Raw genomic sequence first — 18,979 nt, forward strand, 5'->3', positions numbered from 1 at the left:
TGTAGTCATTTGTTACAAGAAGTTATGATGTATGCAAAGCCCCTGCCTTCCCTAAAAAAGTGTATAAAAAGTGCTGTGACCCTGGGCTCGGGGCCTGTCAGCGTCATGGGCTGCTGCCATGTACGTGGGGGGAACAAGCTCCAGCTTGCAATAAAGACTCCTTTGCTTTTACATTGGTGACGGTCTCTGGTGTTCTTTTGGGTAAGGATTTCTGAGCATGAGGCCCTGGATTCGATTCTTCAGCACCACATAATCAGAAAAAAGCCGGAAGCCATGCTGTGGCTCAAGTAGTAGAGCACTAACCTTGAGCTGAAGAGCTGAGGGTCAGCACCCAGGCCCAGAGTTCAGGCCCTATGATAGGCAAAAAAAAAAAAAAAAAAGAATCTCACACATCTGATAGAGGCATACAGACTCCTAGCAACAGGATAAAAGAAGAAATACTCCTAGACATATTGTTGTGAAAATTCTAGACTTAAAAAACAAGGAAATGGGCTGGGAAGGTGGCTCAGCGTTTGCCTTGCATGCTTGAGGCCCTGGCACCACATAAGCAGGAAATAAAAGCCAGAGGTGGTGCTGTGGCTCAAGTGGTAGAGTGCTAGCCTTGAGCTGAAGAGCTGAGTTCAGGCACCACAACTGGACAAAAAAAAAAAAAAAAAATCCAAGGAAATAGCTGGGCACCAGTGGCTCACACCAATAATTCTATCTACTCAGGAGCCTGAGATCTAAGGATCGTGGTTCGAAGCCAGTCCGGGCAAGAAAGTCTGTGAGACTCTCATCTCCAACTACTCAGAAAAAGCTGGAAGTGGTGCTGTGGCTCAAGTGGTAGAGTGCTAGCTAGTCTTGAGCACAAAGAGGCTCAGGGACAGCACCCAGACCCTGAGTTCAAGCCCTAGGACCAGCAACTCCCCCCCCCCCCCCCGCCCCACAACAAACAAACAAACAAGGAAATAATTTTAAAGGCAGCAAAGTCAAAGAGGGAACTTTATTACAATGAGAAGAAGATTAGAATAATTGAAGATTTCTCTACACAAACTCTGAATGCACAGTCTCAAGTAGTATAATTCAAGCTCTGAATGATCAATTGTTAACCTAAATTTACTAGTGTTCTCAGCAAAGCTATCACTCACAATTGATGGGAAAACTAAAACCTTCCTCGACAAACAAAAACTAAAGGAATTCATGCATAATAACCTAGCATTACAAAGGACAGTAAAGGGAAACATACTACCTGAAGAAGATAACCAAAGTGAAGGAAACACAGCATTGAATAAAAATCACTAGAAGACTAGTTTAGTGATACAAGAAGAGGAAAGAAGCAAGCTACAGGAAAACAACAAAATGACATATTTCTTCATAATAATTTTAACCATCGGGGGCTGGGAAGGTGGCTCAGTGGTAGAGCGCATGCCTTGCATGCCAGAGGCCCTGGGTTCGATTCCTCAGCACCACATAAGCAAAAAGAAAAAGCCGGAAGTGGCGCTGTGGCTCAAGTGGTAGAGTGCTAGCCTTGAGCTGAAGAGCTGAGGGACAGCGCCCAGGCCCAGAGTTCAGGCCCCATGACCGGACCCAAAAAAAAAAAAAATAATAATAATAATTTTAACCATCAAGGGGCTCAATTACCCAACCAAAAGATGTAGAGAAGCAGGTTGCATCAAAAAACAATATCTAACATTTGCTATTTCCAAGAAACATATCTCATGACCAAAGATGAACACAAATTTTGAGAATGTAAATGCTTTCTGCAAGGAGTAGCCATACTGTTATCTGATTTAAAAAAAGACCTCACTTTAAAATCAGTAAGAAGAGACAAGGAAGGAAGTTACACATTAATAAAGGGACAAACCAAGAAGAGGAAATTACAATGGTTAATATATAGGCACCAGCTGGGAAGATGGCTCAGTGGTAGAGCGCTTGCCTTGCACGCCTGAGGCCCTGAGTTCAATTCCTCAGCACCACATAAGCAAAAAGAAAAAAGCCGGAAGTGGCGCTGTGGCTCAAGTGGTAGAGCGCTAGCCTTGAGCTGAAGAGCTGAGGAACAGCCCCTAGGCCCAGAGTTCAGGCCCCACGACCGGACCCCCCCCCAAAAAAAAATATATAGGCACAAACAAGGGAGTACCTAAATATATAAAACAAACACCCTTAGACTTACATAACCTGATAGACTCCAACACATTAATTAATAGTGGGAGACTTAACACTCCACTCTCACCAAAAGATAAGCCAACCAAACAAAAGATCAGCACAGAAGCCTCTGAATTTATTGATACCACAACTTAAATGGACATAGTAGACCTCTACAGAGTATTTCACCCAACAACCACATAATTCACATTCTTCTCAGCCAACTATAAAACCCTCAACAAGCCCGAGCAAATACAAAAGCATTGCAGTAACTTCCGACATCCTATCTGATCACAATGGAATTAAGCTAGATCTCAACAACAAATGATATTACAGAAAACACTCAAACACATGGACACTGAACAACACACTGTTGCAAGCCAAAGAAATAAAGGAAGAAATTAGGAAGTACCTACAATTCAACGAAAATAAAACACATCATTCCAGAATCTCTGGGATACAGCAAAAGTAGCATTGAGAGGAAAGATCATAGCTTTAAGTGCATACATAATGGAAACAGAAACAGCTCAAGTAAATAACCTCATGATGCAATTAACGCTTCCAGAAAAAAGGAACAAACCAAACAAATTGACAGAGGGAAAAACGGGGAGACTCAAATCACCAAAACTAGAGGTGACAAAGGAAACAGCACAACAAAATACCCAAGAAACCTAAAAGATTATGAGGGACTACTTTCAAAACCTATATTCAAATAAGATGGAAGTGGAAATAAGAGAGACATATGAGCTACCTAAGCTGGACCAAGAAGATAGAAACTACTTGAACAGTCCCATAACATGCAATGAGACTGAGGAAATAATAATGTTCCAGGAAGGAAAAGCCCAGGTCATCATGGATTCACAGCTGAATTCTACAAGACCTTTAAATACACATGCACACCAGTACTTCTCAAAGTTTTTCATGAAATAGAAGTGGAAGAAAAACTGCCAAACACATTTTTATGAAGCTAGCATTGCACTAACCCCCAAACCAGGTAGAGACCCAAAAACAACAACCACAACAAAAACTATAGACCAACCTCTTTGATAAGCATAGACACGAAGCTTCTTAATAAAATCCTTGCCATCAGAATTCAACAAGTAGTAATAAAAAATATCCACTATGATCAAGTAGATTTTATTGTAGAGATACAAGGCTGGTTTAATTTGCATAAATCAAGGAACAGAATATACCACATTCACAGAGCCAAAGACAAGAGTCACATGACCATCTCAATGGATACAGAAAAAGCTTTAGACAAAATCCAACATCCATTCATGTTAAGTTTTCAAGAAGCTAGGACTAGAAAGAACATACGTCAACATAATAAAGCCTATGTATGACAGACCAACAGCTGCCAACATACTAAATGGTGAAAACCTAAAACTATTTAAAATCAGGAACAAGGCAACGGATGTCCACTATCTTCATTCCTTTTCAACATAATTCTGAACTCTTTGCCAGAGAAATAAGGCAAGAAAAAGACATAAGAGATTCATATCTAGAAAGAAGTCAAACTATCCCTATTTGCAGATGACATGATCTTATATCTAAAGGACCCAAGAGACTCCATCCCCAAGCTCCTAGAGCTGATCAATAACTTTGGCAAAGTAACAGGGTACAAAATCAGTAGGCTTTCTGTATACCAATAATGTACAATCAGAGAGGGAAATCAGGAAAACAATGCTACTTGCAGTGGCCTCAAGAAGCTAAAATATTTAGGGATAAACCTAACCAAGAAAGCAAAGAGCCTATTCAGCCAAAACTCTTTTAAAAATGAGGAAAGAAATAGAAGATGACACCAGGCAATGGAAAGATCTCCATATTCATGGATAGGTAGAATTCATAATGGTCATACTTCCAAAGGCAATCTACAAATTTGAGGCAAAAAAAAAAAAAAAAAGCAATCCTGGTATTATCCAATCCCAGACCTCAAGCTCTGCTATAGAACTATAATAATAATAATAACAATAACAATAATAACAACAATGTGGTACTGGCACAAAAACAGGCCCAAAGACCAACAGACCAGACTAGAAGACCCAGAAATAAAGCCATATGTCTACAGTTATCTGATATTTAATAAAGAACTCAAAATACATGGTGGAAAAAAGATAGCATTTTCAATAACATGTTGGGAAAGCTGGACATCCATATGTAGGAAACTAAAACTGGATCCCTATTTGTCGCCATGCACCAATATCAACTCAAAGTGTATCAAAGACCTCAATGTCAAACCCGAAACTTCAAAACTACTACAAGATGGAGTAGGAGAAACACTAGCACTTACCTAGGCAGGAATTTTTTGAAGAGTCCCAGGTGCACAGCAAAAGGAGAGAGACTTGACAAATGAGATTACATCAAACTAGAAAGTTTCTGCACAGCAAAGGACATAGTTACTAAACTAGAAAGACTGACTGGGAGAAAACCTTTACCAGCAACAAAGGACTAATACCCAAAATACATAAGGAACTTGAGAAACTAACCCCTCCCAAAGCCAGTAAACCAATCACTAAATGAGCAAGGGAGCTAAGGAGAGACCTCTGAGAAGAAGAGGTAAGAATGACAAAGAAACACATGAGGAAATGCTCATCATCCCTGGGCCATAAAGGAAATGCAAATCAAAACAATTCTGAGATTCCATCTCACCCCAGTTAGATTGGCCAACATTGTGAAGTTGAACAAATGTCAGCGGAGATGTGGGGAAAAAGGAAGCCTACTTCATTGCTGGTGGGAATGTAAACTAGTACAACTAAAACATTCTGAAAGTTCAACAAACTAAGCATAGATCTTCCCTATGACCCAGCCATACCACTCCTGGGCATCTACCCAGATCATTACAAGTCAGGATACCATAAAGACACTTGCACATCCATGTTCACTGCTGCACTATTCACAGTAACCAAGTTATGGAAACAGCCCAGATGCCCTACAACAGATGAATGGATCTAAAAACATGTGGTACCTATAACAACAGAATTTTACTCAGCCATTAGAAAGAATAACATTATGTCATTTGCAGAAAAATGAGCCAAGCTCAGAGAGACAAACTGCATTTTTTTTTCTCTCCTGTGGAAGCTAGACCTAAAATATAACTGGACTCGATCACCTATATAGTACTCCAGCCATTCACACACAAACAGTAAGACTAAAGGTTACATTTAGGGGAGGAGCTCGATAGTGTGACTCCTCTGAACACTAAAAATACTACTTATCAAAATGAATCCCAGGAAATGGAATGTGGGTTTCTTTGTTGTTGTGGTTGTTGTTGGTGGTGGTGTTTGTTTTTGCTTTTTTTGTTGTTGTTGCTTTTTGTCTTTTTAGGTGTAGCAGAGGGGGGAATGCAGGGATGGAGGGAGGACAGGTGAACAAATGCAGCCATGAATTCAGTAGATATTATGTGGAAAGTAGACTATGTAACTTGCCAGCAGGGACAGCATGGGGAAACTGGGGTGAAAGCGAAGCAAGGGGTGACATTGTCCAAAAAAAACGAAATGTACTCCTTACCAGGCTTATGAAATGGTAACTGCTCCATGCCACACCTTAGTAATAACAATGAAATTATATTTTAAAAATAAAAAGATGGGACGGCCAGCCTACATCCCCGATCTGCCCAGCTCCCTGCCACTGGGGAAGCCAGGGTGGGGCCGGGGCTGTCACTCCTTAGAGACACTTTGCTCCACTTTTGAGTGAAGCAAGAAACAAGAGAGTCAAGTACCCTGTGCTTCCGCTCACTCCATGGCTCTGACCCAGTCCCAGCTTGCTGCTTGTAGGCCAAGTCCAGAAAGGAAGCCCAGCGTGCTTGAAATCTGGGCCCTAAATGCTTTTCTGGGTAGCTCAGATCTAGTTGTCAGCCATACCCCTCCTCTGCCCCAGAGCCTTTCCTTTGTGGTTCAATGGAGTGTTCTAGAACATGGTTTACTGATCAGCTACTACACTCCAGGACCTGGGAAAACAGCTGTCAGCCTGCCCAAGGAGCCCCAGACAGAAGGGACAAAGCCCATTCTGGGATTCAGGCATCAGAAAGATGGAGGAAGAAAGGACAGGCAGAGGGAAGAGAGGGAGGGAGGGAAGGTGGGAGGGAAGGAGGGAAGGAGGGGAAGGAGAGAGAAGGAGCGAGCAGTGCCATTTCAAATAGAGGTTGAGAGGTCTCACTAGGAAAGTCACCTCACCGTTGCCATCTTTCCTGGATGGTGGAAATCTCAGTGCAGAATGCAAACCTAGCCGGGATGCCCAACTCCACAGGAACGCACCCTCTGTGGATGAAGTCCTGAGCCCAGAGACTTGGGGTAGGGGTGCTGGCCCACTTGTTCCCTGGGCCTCTCCCTCTGGCCCCAGCCCTAGGCTTGGGGAAGCTCAGCCTCCAGGCTGCTGACTCTGGCCTCTAGAGATCCTCCTCTTTCATCTCAGGGCCCCCCCCCTCCGTCCCAGGGTCACATGAGCCGCTCTCCCCACCCCCTTTCCCTCCATTGTCCAGCCCACCCTTGTGCTCTCCTCCACGGACTCCTGGCCCATTTGTGTGAAACCTACAAAAACCATCTGCAGCGCAGAAAGCGGCTGGAGCACACATGTGCACTGGAGTCACGGCCTAGAAAGAGGCAGGAAACGCCCTTGTCTACAGCCTCAGGCTCTGCATCTGTAAATCAGGGCCAGTCACTGACCCTCACCTTGCAGAGGCCAGCAGACCACATCAAGGGCTTGCTACCCAGAGGGCCAGGCACTGCAACCCATACCTGTAATCCCAGCTTCTATGAAGGTGGAGGTGGGAAAGATTGCAATTTGAGGCCAGCCCCAGTAAAAAGTTATTGAGACCGCATTTCGACCAATAATGTAGGTTTGGACAAGCGCCCAGGAAGCGCCCAGGGTGGGAACCCCCAGGCCTCCGGGCACTCCACACCCCTCCCCTCCTGACTCCTGGTCCAGAGGATCTGATCTGGAGGACAGCTCCTCTCCTGGTCGTGTGTAAGAGGGGGGGGGGTCCCAGTCCCCAGGTGGTCACCTAAGAGGGCAAAGGTGGGACCAAACCCACGACCGCAGGGTGTGTGACACCCAGGGAGCCCTGTCCTGGCCACGCCTTTCCTTGGGCACACTGGCCAGGGAGGATAGGGTCAGCCTTAGCCTGTCCAGAAGTTTCCCCCAAGGAGGGAGCTCAAAGTTAACCCGCAGGTACCCCCTAGGGCGGCATGACTTGGAAAGAAAACCAAATGGTGCTGAGAAGCCACTGGGATCAGCCGCATGACAAGTGGTCTGAGAATTCTAAATAAGCAGGAAAAACGCACGAGAGAAGTGAGGGCAAATGAGACTCAGAAATGTGCAGAGACTCTGTGGAGAACAGGTCAGAACAGCCAGCTGCAGAGCAGAGTGAGCTCTGCCTTGGCTCTGGTTGGTGAAGAATGGAACGGGGAACAAGCTAGCAGCTGGATGAAGCAGAGAGATTAAAAACAAGAAGTAAAGCAAAAAAGACTGGCAAGCCAACCGTGGTCTAATAATTTACAAAGACTACTCAAGTTAATTGTTAAAGAGCCATAAAGTTTCTAGAAAAAAAATCATAAAAAGTTATCTTTATGATTCAGGTGGGTAAAGTATACCAACTTCATAAAAGAAAAAAATGATAAATTGGCATCCAAATTTAAAATACCTTTTGTCAAAATAAAAAGGTATGAAGAAATTGAACTGGCTGGGCATGGTGGTACATGCCTATAATCTCAGTTATGTGGAAAACGTAGGTAGGAGGATTGTATCCAAAGCCAGCCTTGAGCAAAATTTGAGACCCTGAGAAATAACTAAAGCAAAAAAAAAAGGAAAAAGGGAAAAAGGAATGGGAGTATGGCCCAAAGGGTAGAGCAACTGCCTAGGAAGCACAAGGCCCTAAAAGTTCAGACTCTACTACTGCTCTCCCATCCCCAAAAAATAAAGAATGAAATGACACAATGGTGTAAAAATGTTTACAAGATAAATGGCTGACAATGAGCTCGTGGTCCAATAAAGAACTCCCTAAAGTTGACAGAAAAAAAAATGAACAGCCTCCCCACAGTAGAAGACTGAACCACTCCAAGAAAAACTTGTCCAAACCACCATCAAGTTCATAAAAATGTGTGCAACATTGTTACTTACCAAGTAACTAGAAATTAAACCCATCTCAGACCTCACAGTAGAACAAAGCCAAATCAAAGAGACAGGCAAAACCAAACACTAGCCAGAATATTTTTAACATATATATATATTAAATATATACTATTTATATTTATATTATGTATATTATATATACACATACATATATATATGCTTAGATGTGTGTATATATTACATATATAACATGTATTATATATTATATACATATATTACAAGAAGGTAATACAGTACAGTATGGTCACTTTAGAGAAAGAGTTTTTTTTTTTTTTTAATAAAATTAACACTTGAACACGTAGCACTGGACCTCCAGCTCCACCTTAAGAAATGAAAATATGACCACATACATAAGCCAGACACAGTGGCAAGTGCATGTAACTCCAGGACTTGCAAGGCTGAAGTAAGAGGATTATGAGTTTGAAGACAGGCTGCATAACTTAGTGAGATCCTGTCACAAAGAATCCAAGGGAAAATAAGAATACAGACCCTTTGGGGCTGGGAAGGTGGCTCAATGGTAGAGTGCTTGCCTCGCATGCATGAGGCCCTGGGTTCGATTCTTCAGTACCACATCAACAGAAAAGGCTAGAAGTGGTGTTGTGGCTCCAGTGGTAGAGCATGAGCCTTGAGCTGAAGAGCTGAGGGACAGCGCCCAAGTCTAGAGTTCAAGCTCCATGGCCAACCAAAAAAAAAAAAAAAAAAAAAAGAATACAGACCCTTTGAATCCACATATGAAACTCTAGAGAAGACTACTCTTATTATGGTGAGTAACAGTTGCCTTGTAAGAGAAAAGTGAGTAGAAAAGGTTATGAGGGAACTTGCTGGGTGGTAGAAATAATGTGTGTGTGTGTGTGTGTGTGTGTGTGTGTGTGTGTGTTCATGCACATGCACTCATGCACCAGTCCTAGCACTTAAACTCAGGGTCTCAGTTCCGTCCCTGAGCTTTTTTGTGCAAGGCAAGTTCTCTACCACTTGAGCCACAGTTCCACCTCTACCTTTTTTGGTGGTTAACTGGAGTTAGAAGAGTCTCACAGACTTTCCTGCCTGGGCTGGCTTCAAACTGGGATCCACAGATCTCAAGCCTCCTGAGTAGCTAGGATTACAGGCGTAAGCAGTGGGCAACTGGCTGAAATAGTTTTTTATTTTATTTTATTTTTTGCTAGTCCTGGGGCTTGAACTCAGGGCTCAGGAACTGTCCCTGAGCCTCTCTGTTCTCCAGGCTAGCATTCTACCACTTGAGCCATAGCACCACTTCCAGCCTTTTCTGTTTATGTGGTACTGAGGAATTGAGTCCAAGCCTTCATGCATACTAGGCAAGCACTCTACCACTAAGCCACATTCCCAGCCTGAAATAGCTTTGTTTTGATTTTTAAAAATCTCACTTAGAGGTCATAGTTACAAAGTAGTGGACACTGGTCAAAACTCACTGAATTGAACACTTAAGATGTTTATCTTTTATAATCTGAAATTACATCAACCAAAACAGAGGAAAAGTGAAAATTCACCAGAAGAAGAAACAAATTAAACGAGAAGACACTGAAATAAAGAAGGCTTAGAACTATAGAAGGATAAAAAAATCTCAGATGGGACACTTAAGAAAAAGCCTAGGGCTGGGAAGGTGGCTGAGTGGTAGAGCGCTTGCCTTGCATGCATGAGGCTCTGGGTTCGATTCCTCAGCACACATAAGCAAAAAGAAAAAAAGCCGGAAGTGGCGCTGTGGCTCAAATGGTAGAGTGTTAGCCTTGAGCTGAAGAGCTGAGGGACAGCGCCCAGGCCCAGAGTTCAGGCCCACAACTGGACCCCCCAAAAAAAAAAAAAAAAGAAAAAGCCTACACCTAACCTAACATATACTCAAGTGACTATCAAAAGACAACATGATATTCTAAAAATTCAGAACAAAATACATCATATCCAAAAGAAAATAGTATCCAAATGACCAAGGATGGAGGAGTGGGGAGAATTTGAACTCAGATATTAATACCCAGTTGAACTGTTATTCAAATGTTAAAAGCCAATGCTAAAGCCAGAATATTCCAGGAACCAGGTTTGTTCAAAGAGACAGCCCTGCCTACAACTCGAAAGACAAGTTTAATAGGCATTAGGAACAAAGTCCACAGTTGATATTAAAAGATATCTGCTGACTCAGCAAATGACTCACTAAAGTTACAGTTTCTTGTTGCTGTTTTTTAATCTAAGATCAAAGAAAAAAACAAAAAGGACACTTTACCAGATTGAACCTGCACCATTTTGACAAACTAATGTGATGTCAATGGGGGATTTGGGGCTGTTAGGCTAAGGGGAAAAGAGAGACCCAGGGAATGGAGAAAATGTATCTGCTCTCTATTGGAAAAAAGACACGAGTATTTTTTTTTTCAAGTAAGAAAACAAAACATGAAATGGAAAAAGTGACATCAGTTAAAATTATTAAAAAAAAAAAATTGGACAAGTGAGAGTCCTTGGATGCCAGGTTCTTATTATTGCCCTTTAATTGAAAGGATAGTTTAGCGGGGCATAAAATTCTCAGTTTATTTCACCGCCCTTTTTGGTGGATTGGGTTTTTTGATTGTTGTTTTTGGTGAGTCGTGGGGCTTGAACTCAGGGCCTGGGCATTGTCCCTGAGCTCTTTTGGTCAAAGCTAGTACTCTACCACTTTGAAACACAGAACTACTTCTGGTTTTCTGGTGGCTAATTGGAGATAAGAGTCTCACAGTTTCCTGCCCAAGCTAGCTTTGAACTGTGATCCTCAGACCTCAGCCTCCTGAGTAGTTAGGATTACAGGCGTGAGCCTGGAAAGGCACCTATAAAGGCACTCATTGTTATTTTTGGTGTTTTTGTCAACTCAATTTGATACTTATTTTTGGGGGTAGTGATCTGTTTTGTTTTAGACTTTTCATAGAAAGTGTGAGTTTTTCCTCATCTGTATTATCTGGTATGTTTTACACCCTATCTAATGGACACCATTCATCCTTGCTTCCCACCTCCCTTCTGTTTTGGTACAGCAGACTCTTGGTCCTGCAGATCCATTTTTCCCCACTACCACCCAGCTTTTGCTAATGACACACTGCCTTCCAACACATCTAACATTTATACTTTATCACTTAAATTACACACATTTGCTTTGACATTGCTTCTAGGGAAACCAATTTTCACATCAGGTCACACAACAATTTAAACCCAACAAATGTGGGGCTTACTGGGGACTTCTCTCCACTACCCAATGCATGAATGGGAATTTAAAATGTTGGGGGTTTTATGTGTTTATTGTGATTTTATTTATTTACCTATTAGACCATGCTTGGTCAAAACTGTGTGCAATGAATCTGACTGCTTACTGTACCAGGCATCAAATCCAGGGCCCTCAGTCCTTGTTCATTTTTCTTAAATTCCAATATTATATACAAATACATATTCTTTTCAGGAACATTCAAACACTTCAAAAATTGATCACATAGAAAGCCACAAGGCAAGCCTCACATCTCCACTAATAAATTTCCACATAGCCTGTCTTTCCATGACCACAGGACAATTAAGTTAGAAGTTAAAATTTTAAAGTATCTTAAATGCCTCGTGCACTAAAAAAAGTCAAAGTACAAATTAAATTTATTTACAACTGAAAGATAATAAAAATATTATACCACACATAAAAAATTCATACCACAAAAAGTTGGAAGATTAATGAGCTAAATATCAATCTAGGAAACTTGGAAAAACCAGAAATGAGATTAAGTATGGAGTTTATGAAGATCAGAACTTTTTTTTTAATAATCCAGTTGAGAAGATCAAAATCACAATTATGTCCTTAAAACCGGACAATCTGGGTACCCGTAGCTCATGCCTATAATCCCAGTTACCCAGGAATCTGAGATCTGAGGCTCATATTTCAAAGCCAGCCTGGACAGGAAAGTCCATGAGTCTTATCTCTAACTACCAAAAAAGCCAGAAGTGGAGCTATGGCTCAAGTACAAAACTATCCTTAAGCACAAAAGTTCAGGAACAGTGCCCAGGCCATGAGTTCATGCCCCAGGACCAACATAGGAAAAAAAAAAAAGTGAGGCACAGGTGGCTCACACCTATAATCCTAGCTACTAAGAGGCTGAGATCTGAAGGTTCGAAGTTTGAAGCCAGCCTACATAGATAAGTTAGAGAGACTTTTATCTCAAAGTAATCAGCAAAAAGCTGGGAGTTGAGGTGTGACTCAAGTGGTAGAGCACCAGCTTTGAGTAAAACAACTACAGAGTTCAAGCCCCAGTATAAGCACGTGTGTGAGCACACACACACACATACACACTCATGCATGTGCACACACACATACACACACTCACACAAAGGCAATGAACCCATGGCAATATTAAGAAAGAGAGGAAGAACACAATGAAAAAGAGTAGGAGGACATGCTATGGGTAGCCTTATTCTACTACTATTCTACTACTAAAGTGGAGATTAAATGCCTACATTTCTAAAAGTGTGACTTACCAAAACTGACTGAAGAAGACATAAAGAACCTGAGTAAAGAAATTGAAACTGTAGTTAAAATCTTGCCAGTAAGAAAACGAGATAAAATAATATGTTCACTTGAGCCACACACAAACCAAACCCAGCCCTTTTTTGCTTTAGTTATTTTTTAGGTAGAGTCTCCAGTTTTGGTCCAGGGCTAGCCTCAAGCTGCAAACCTCCTACTAACACCTCCTGTACAGCTGGGGTGACAGGCATACACCATCAAGCCAGTTTTATCAGTTGCTGGCGGTCTCCCTGACATTTTTCTCAGATTGTCCTGGAATAGCAATTCTCTTAATCTTTTCTGCCTGCAAAGCTGAACTTACATGTAGAAGCCACCATGCCAGTCCAAATATTTTTAAGTTCTTAATAAACTGTGAAGAGAGCTTCCCCCCCACCCCACCCCCCACCAAAAAAAAGCAATTTATAAGCCTGGTGCCAGTGGCTCCTGCCTGTAATCCTAGCTATTCAAGAGGCCGAGATATAAGGTACTGTTTGAAGCCAGCCTGAGTAGGAAGTCCATGAGATTCGTATCTCCAATTAACAAAAAGCTGGAAGTGGAGCTGTAGCTCAAGTGGTAGAACACTAGCCTTGGCTACAAAAGCTCAGGAACAGCGCAGGGCCTAGAGTTCAAGCCCCAGGACTAGCATACACACACACACACACACACACACACACACACACAAATAATAATAATGATATTTTAAAAAACAGCCTCAACATACAATAAAAAGCAACTTGTAAGAAAACCTGTAGCTTTCTCCCATCTAAAGGGAGAAACATTAGAACATTCCCTCTAGAAACAAGAAGTAAGGTAAATTTACCTAATACCACCTTTTCTTTTTTTTTTTTTTTTCCCTGCTGGTCCTAGGGCTTGAACTCAAGGCTTGGGCACTGTCTCTGAGATTCTTTTCCTCAAGGCTAGTGCTCTACCACTTGAGCCACAGTGCCACTTCGGCTTTTTCTGAAAAGTTTATTGGAAATAAGAGTTTCACAGACTTTCCTGCCCAGGCTGGCTTTGAACCGTGATCCTCAGATCTCAGCCTCCTAAGTAGCTAGAATTACAGGTAAGCCACAGGTATCCAGTTCTGTCATTTTCTTTAGCATTATATCTGCAGTGTTAGTGGAAAAAGAAAAATAGTGTTTATTTTTTATTGTTATTGTTGTTTTTGTCAGTCATGGGGCTTGAACTCTAGACCTGGTGTTATATCTCACCTCTTCAGCTCAAGGCTAGTGCTCTACCACTTGAGCCACAGCGCCACTTCTGGCTTTTTTCTTTGTGCTTATGTGGTGCTGAGGAATCGAACACAAGACCTCATGCATGCAAGGCAAGCGCTCTACCACTCAGCCACACCTTCCCAGCCCCCTTGTTTGTTTGTTTTAAATCTAGATTTAAAAATTCAAAACTACAAACCAGGCTCCAGTGACTTATGTTTGTAATCCTAGCTACTTAGGCTGAGATCCAGAGAATCACAGTTTAAGGCCAGTATAAGCAGAAAAGTTCACAGCTTCTAGCTGTGCTGGAAGTATGCAGCCAAGCAATCAAATGGATCAAGTTTAAGGCCCTGAGTCCAAACTCCGTACAAGAAAACGACCAACAACAAAAGCTGGGGCTGAAGGAGTGGCTCAGTGACAGAGCACTTGCCTAGCAAGCAAGAGAGGCCTTGGGTTCCATTCCCAACACTCAAAAATAATGTCAACAAAAGTGTTGCCTACATAGCCACTACAACAAATTGTATATAAAGTTTAGAAAATGAGCTTAAGGCTGGGCATAAGGTGGTACATGTCTATAATCCCAACACTTAGGAGGCTGAAGCAGGAGAATCTCAAACGTAAAGTCATTCTGGCCTTAATACATAGCAAGACCATGTTCCAAAACAAACAAACAAGAACAAATGCAAACTGCATTGTGTTAAGCACTATAAAAAGAGCTGCCCTTAACAACCTGAGAGACACCAACTATTTCCATCCCATTGTCTCTGAGGTTCGGTCACCTGACCAGGAGCCATCATAAGGAACCCAAGTAGGAATGCCCTTACCTGGTCCCTGGCACCTGGCTGAGGCTCCCCCTTCCTCCTGTCACACCCAGAACATTCTTTGGTAAACCATAGGCCTTTGTGAGTACTCACAGGGCACGGAGAGCACTGGGGAGACCTAGAGGTAACCGGATGAGCTGAGGGGATTGCTTACCCTCCCAGGTCTCCAGGCTCCCTGTCAATGTGCCTGGAGAGGGCAGAGAGGACCAGCCATTCTTGTCCAAACTGTTGTTAAGGGGCCTTTCAACAAATGGGAGGCCACCCACCTCCACCCTCTGCTCACAGGCCCCTGCTGGGTCAGTCTCCATTCATCCGGGTCAGATGCCCACCAGCCCTGGGTCCTGCCCGCCTTTCTGACATCACTGCCTGGCCCCGCCCACCCCCTGGCCCGGGAGCCCTCCTTCTGGCCCCTCAGGGGGCTTGCATGGGCTGCTCCTTTGCCTTTGAACACTCTTCCTCTAGGTCTCAGCTTGGCTCTCACCTTGTCAATCTTTGTGTGCCAGGAGCACTCCAACCCCCACCCCCACCCCGCCCCTGCAACCTCCCTGCAAGCCCAGCCAGCATCCTGATCCTTTGCAGGCAATGATTCTGTTCCTTGTCTCCAGAGCACTTGTCACTGCTTGAAATCAACTGCAGTATTTTTTTCTGGGAGCCTCAGGAAGAACAGGATGCTGGGCTGTTCCCTGCTATATCCCCAGCCTCAAAACCATGCCTGCCTACTAGAGAGGAGGTTTCCAGAAATACTTATAGGAAAATAAGGATGAATGCCACTTCTTCCGGAAGTCCTCCCCCCGCCCCACTCCCCCCCTGGGTAAGTTTGGTGAGTTCTGTGCTTTCTCCATCCTGAATCACCAGAGCTTTGAGCTACCTTCATCTTGAATCTCAGCGCTAGCCCAGGCAGGGCTCAGCTACCTGGCCTAAAGAAATGTCTGCTGAATGAGTGAGTGAATGAATGAATGAATGCGTGTCATGTGTACCCATCCGTCCCCTTTCCTCCCTTCTCCACCCTTACAGGGGCCAGCCAAGATGCACCCAGGTGAACTGCCAAGAAAGTTGGTTGCAGTAGGAATTCCCTGAGACAGGGGTGCCTTTCACCTCTCCCTCAGTCAGTCCAAACGGTGAGGGGACAAGGCCCAAGCCAAAAGGCTGCCCCCGTCACAGACAGACAGCTCCACATACATTCTCCTGTGTCGTTTGCCTTCAGCAACTGGAGTGTGACAGAATGTGGACACTGGCAGACCTGCCTCGAGCCTGGCCAGAGGCCTGGCACAGCGGAGCTCTGCTTGGCCAGGGGCCAGCAGGAAGCTCTTGATCATTCAAATCATGCATCTCCCCAAAAGGAAAGAATGTGTTTCCTCCCAAGAGGGGGAAATGCAGCAGGCAGGGAGTGGAGTGGCGAAGAGGAACTTCAGAGCAAAGTTCTTACACACCAGGGCCCGGAGATCCCCCACCCCGGGAAGAACTCTGGAAACAGGAGAAAGACGCTCAGGAGGGGCAGGCTGCAGGCCAGAGCGCTGGGAGCAGGCTGGGCCGGTCCCCCATGGAGGCTTCTGTTGTAGCAGCAGCCTCCACCAAGCTAATTGATCTGGCCTTCTCCTGACCCTGCCTTGCTGCATCCCCATTCTCTTGGCACCCCTCCTTCCTTACCCCCAATCACAGGGGACTGATAAATGGCTCCAGCTGGTGGCTTAGGGGGGTCAGACCTCAGCAACCCACCTAGAGGGTCATATATACTCCATTCTGGCTGTTTGCTCCATACGAACAACCCCCCCCCCCACACACACACACAGATGCTGAATCTGGGTCCTGAAAAACCAACAAGTTCAAGAGGAGTTTAGAAGTCAAGTGCTGGTGGCTCATACCTATAATCCTAGCTACTCAGGAGGCTGAGATCTGAGAATTGAAATTCAAAGCCAGCCTGGACTGCAAAGTCCATAAGACTCTTATCTCTAATTAACCACCAGAAGCCTGGCAGTGGAGTTGTGGTTCAAGGAGTAGAGTGCTAACCTTGAGTGAAAACCTAAAGGACAGCACCCAGACCCCCTGTCCCCCTCCCCCAGAAAAAGTTTATATATCTGGCCTGCAAAGAATTATCTAATAGTTATCAAGTGATTAGGAGCCAGACACTGGGGCCAAGCTGTCCAGGTTCAGGGCAGGATTAGCTGCTTTAGGAGCTGCATGGCCTTGAATTTGTCCCTTCCTCTAGGCATCTGTTCTTCACCTGCAAAAACATGAGTGCCGGTAACTCTTTGGAGAGGTTCAAAGGTGCTCATGAAGAAGGGCATGGATGACATATATTCAGAGGGCCATACTGTGCAAGGACTTTGCTAAGAGACAACTCATCATTAGTAGTATATAGATTGAGTCAGGCACCAGTGGCTCACACCTATAATCCTAGCTACTCAGGAGGCTGTGATCTAAGGGTCACAGTTTCAAGCCAGTCTGGGCAGGAAAGTCTATGAGACTCTTATCTCCAATTAACCACTAGAAAACCAGAAATGGTTCCGTGGCTCAAAGTGGTAGAACTTTTTTGCCTTGAGCAAAAGATCAGGGACAGGGCCTGGACCCATGAATGACAACAACAACAACAAAAAATACAAAACAACAATAAAACAGATTAAGACTTGTCAAGGAGTCAGGCCTGGATCCCCAGCCCAGGCCTCCCTGAGGCAGGCAGCCATGACCTGTCTGCTCAAGAGCTGACCTGGGAAACAGACAGGAAGACCCAGGCTTTGGATTCCAGTCCCAGCACTCTCACTCTCCAGCTGGGAGTCACTGACAGGCCGAGCCTCAGCTCTGTCTCTGTGTGGCTCCGATTACACAGCGCCCACAGGGGCATGTTCCACATCTCCGAGGCTAGTGGGTATGGGGCAATCCTAAATGCTGTTGTCCACCCTGGGTGGATGATGATCTTCTGGGATCATCCTGCTGACTACTAGGCAGAGGCTATCCCTACCAGGGCAAGGTGACCCGTTTATTCCTCCCAGAAACCTCTCTGCACCCAGCCTCAGGCTGTGATGTGGAGAAGGCTCTGGAGGAAATGGGAGACTGCCATCCACCCAGATAATCAGAAAGTAGCTGGGCCAGCCTGGGAGCTGCCCAGCAGGAAGCCTCATGGAGAGGCCCATGATCAAACACCTGATGCTGGGGTACACCCAGGTCCTGCAGCTACTGGACCAATCAGGATGGTGATCTGGGATCATTGCACCAACCCATCTCTTCCTGAGCTGAACTGAGGCTACAGCAAGTTGTTACACATCTGCCTCTAGACGTAGGTTTGAAAGCCCATCCTTCTCTGAAGGCATTCCTGGTTTCTGCATCACCTTGTCCTGCCAGCTTCTACACAGGGCACCACACTCTGTGCTGCTCAGATGAGAGTCACAAGACCTGCCACGTGCCCACCCTGGTGGAGGCAGAATAGGTTTTTGGAACTGTTTCACAGTCCAGGGCAGCATGGCCACTTGGCTCACCTCCTCGCTTTCTAAGTGTACTGACCCTCGGACCTAGGTCTCTGCAGTACGGGACAGGCTGGCAGGGGAGGGGAGGCCCCCTATTGGAATACAGCATTCTGGGAGATATTAAACTATTGGCACTGGACGTTGACTATATGACCAAGGGAACATGTAATTAATCCCTCTGAGCCTCAGTTACAAGGAATGAAGGAATGAATGAAAATGGGAATGCCTAGAACAAAGCCTGAATGATGATTGTTTCTATTATTAAAGAAATTATAACCCAGTACTCCTAGCTACTCAGAAGGCTGAGGTCTGAAGATGGAGATTCAAAGCTAGCTTGGACAGGAAAGTTCAGGAGACTCTTACCTCCAATGAACCACCAAAAACCCAGAAGTGGAGCTGTGGCTCAAGTGCCGGCCTTGATAAAAAGCTAAGGGAAGCCGGGCGCTGGTGGCTCACGCCTGTAATCCTAGCTACTCAGGAGGCTGAGATCTGAGGATCGCGGTTCAAAGCCAGCCCGGGCAGGAGAGACCGTGAGACTCCTATCTCCAATAAAAACCACCAGAAAACCGGAAGTGGCGCTGTAGCTCAAGTGGTAGAGCGCTCGCCTTGAGCTGAAGAGCTGAGGGACAGCGCCCAGGCCCAGAGTTCAAGCCCCACGACCGACAAAAAAAAAAAAAAAAAGCTAAGGGACAGGGCAATCCCTGAGTTTAAGCCTCAGGACTGGCATCAAAAATTAAAATTTTA

General features: G+C 44.5%; 1 protein-coding gene across 5 annotated transcripts in view; it reads right to left on the reverse strand.

The window, feature by feature from the left end:
• The window catches only part of Alpl (alkaline phosphatase, biomineralization associated), a 57,249-nt gene that overhangs the window by 27,339 nt on the left and 10,931 nt on the right, over positions 1 to 18,979 (reverse strand). Inside the window, exons 1-2 of one of the 5 annotated variants that reach the window (XM_070037714.1) lie at positions 4,412 to 4,523; positions 304 to 351 (exon numbers count right to left, since the gene is read on the reverse strand). The exons of 1 other annotated variant lie outside the window; for it this stretch is intronic. The gene's annotated coding sequence lies outside the window, so the exon portion shown is untranslated. Of the gene's footprint in view, positions 1 to 303; positions 352 to 4,411; positions 4,524 to 12,720; positions 12,750 to 18,979 lie in introns of those variants that run through there. 3 more of the 5 variants (XM_070037710.1, XM_070037712.1, XM_070037713.1) reach the window with 3 other exon arrangements.

The sequence above is a fragment of the Dipodomys merriami genome, unplaced genomic scaffold, assembly GCF_024711535.1.
Source record: "Dipodomys merriami isolate MVZ:Mamm:240054 unplaced genomic scaffold, mDipMer1.0.p SCAF_28, whole genome shotgun sequence".
In the NCBI taxonomy this organism is placed as follows: Eukaryota; Metazoa; Chordata; class Mammalia; order Rodentia; family Heteromyidae; genus Dipodomys; species Dipodomys merriami.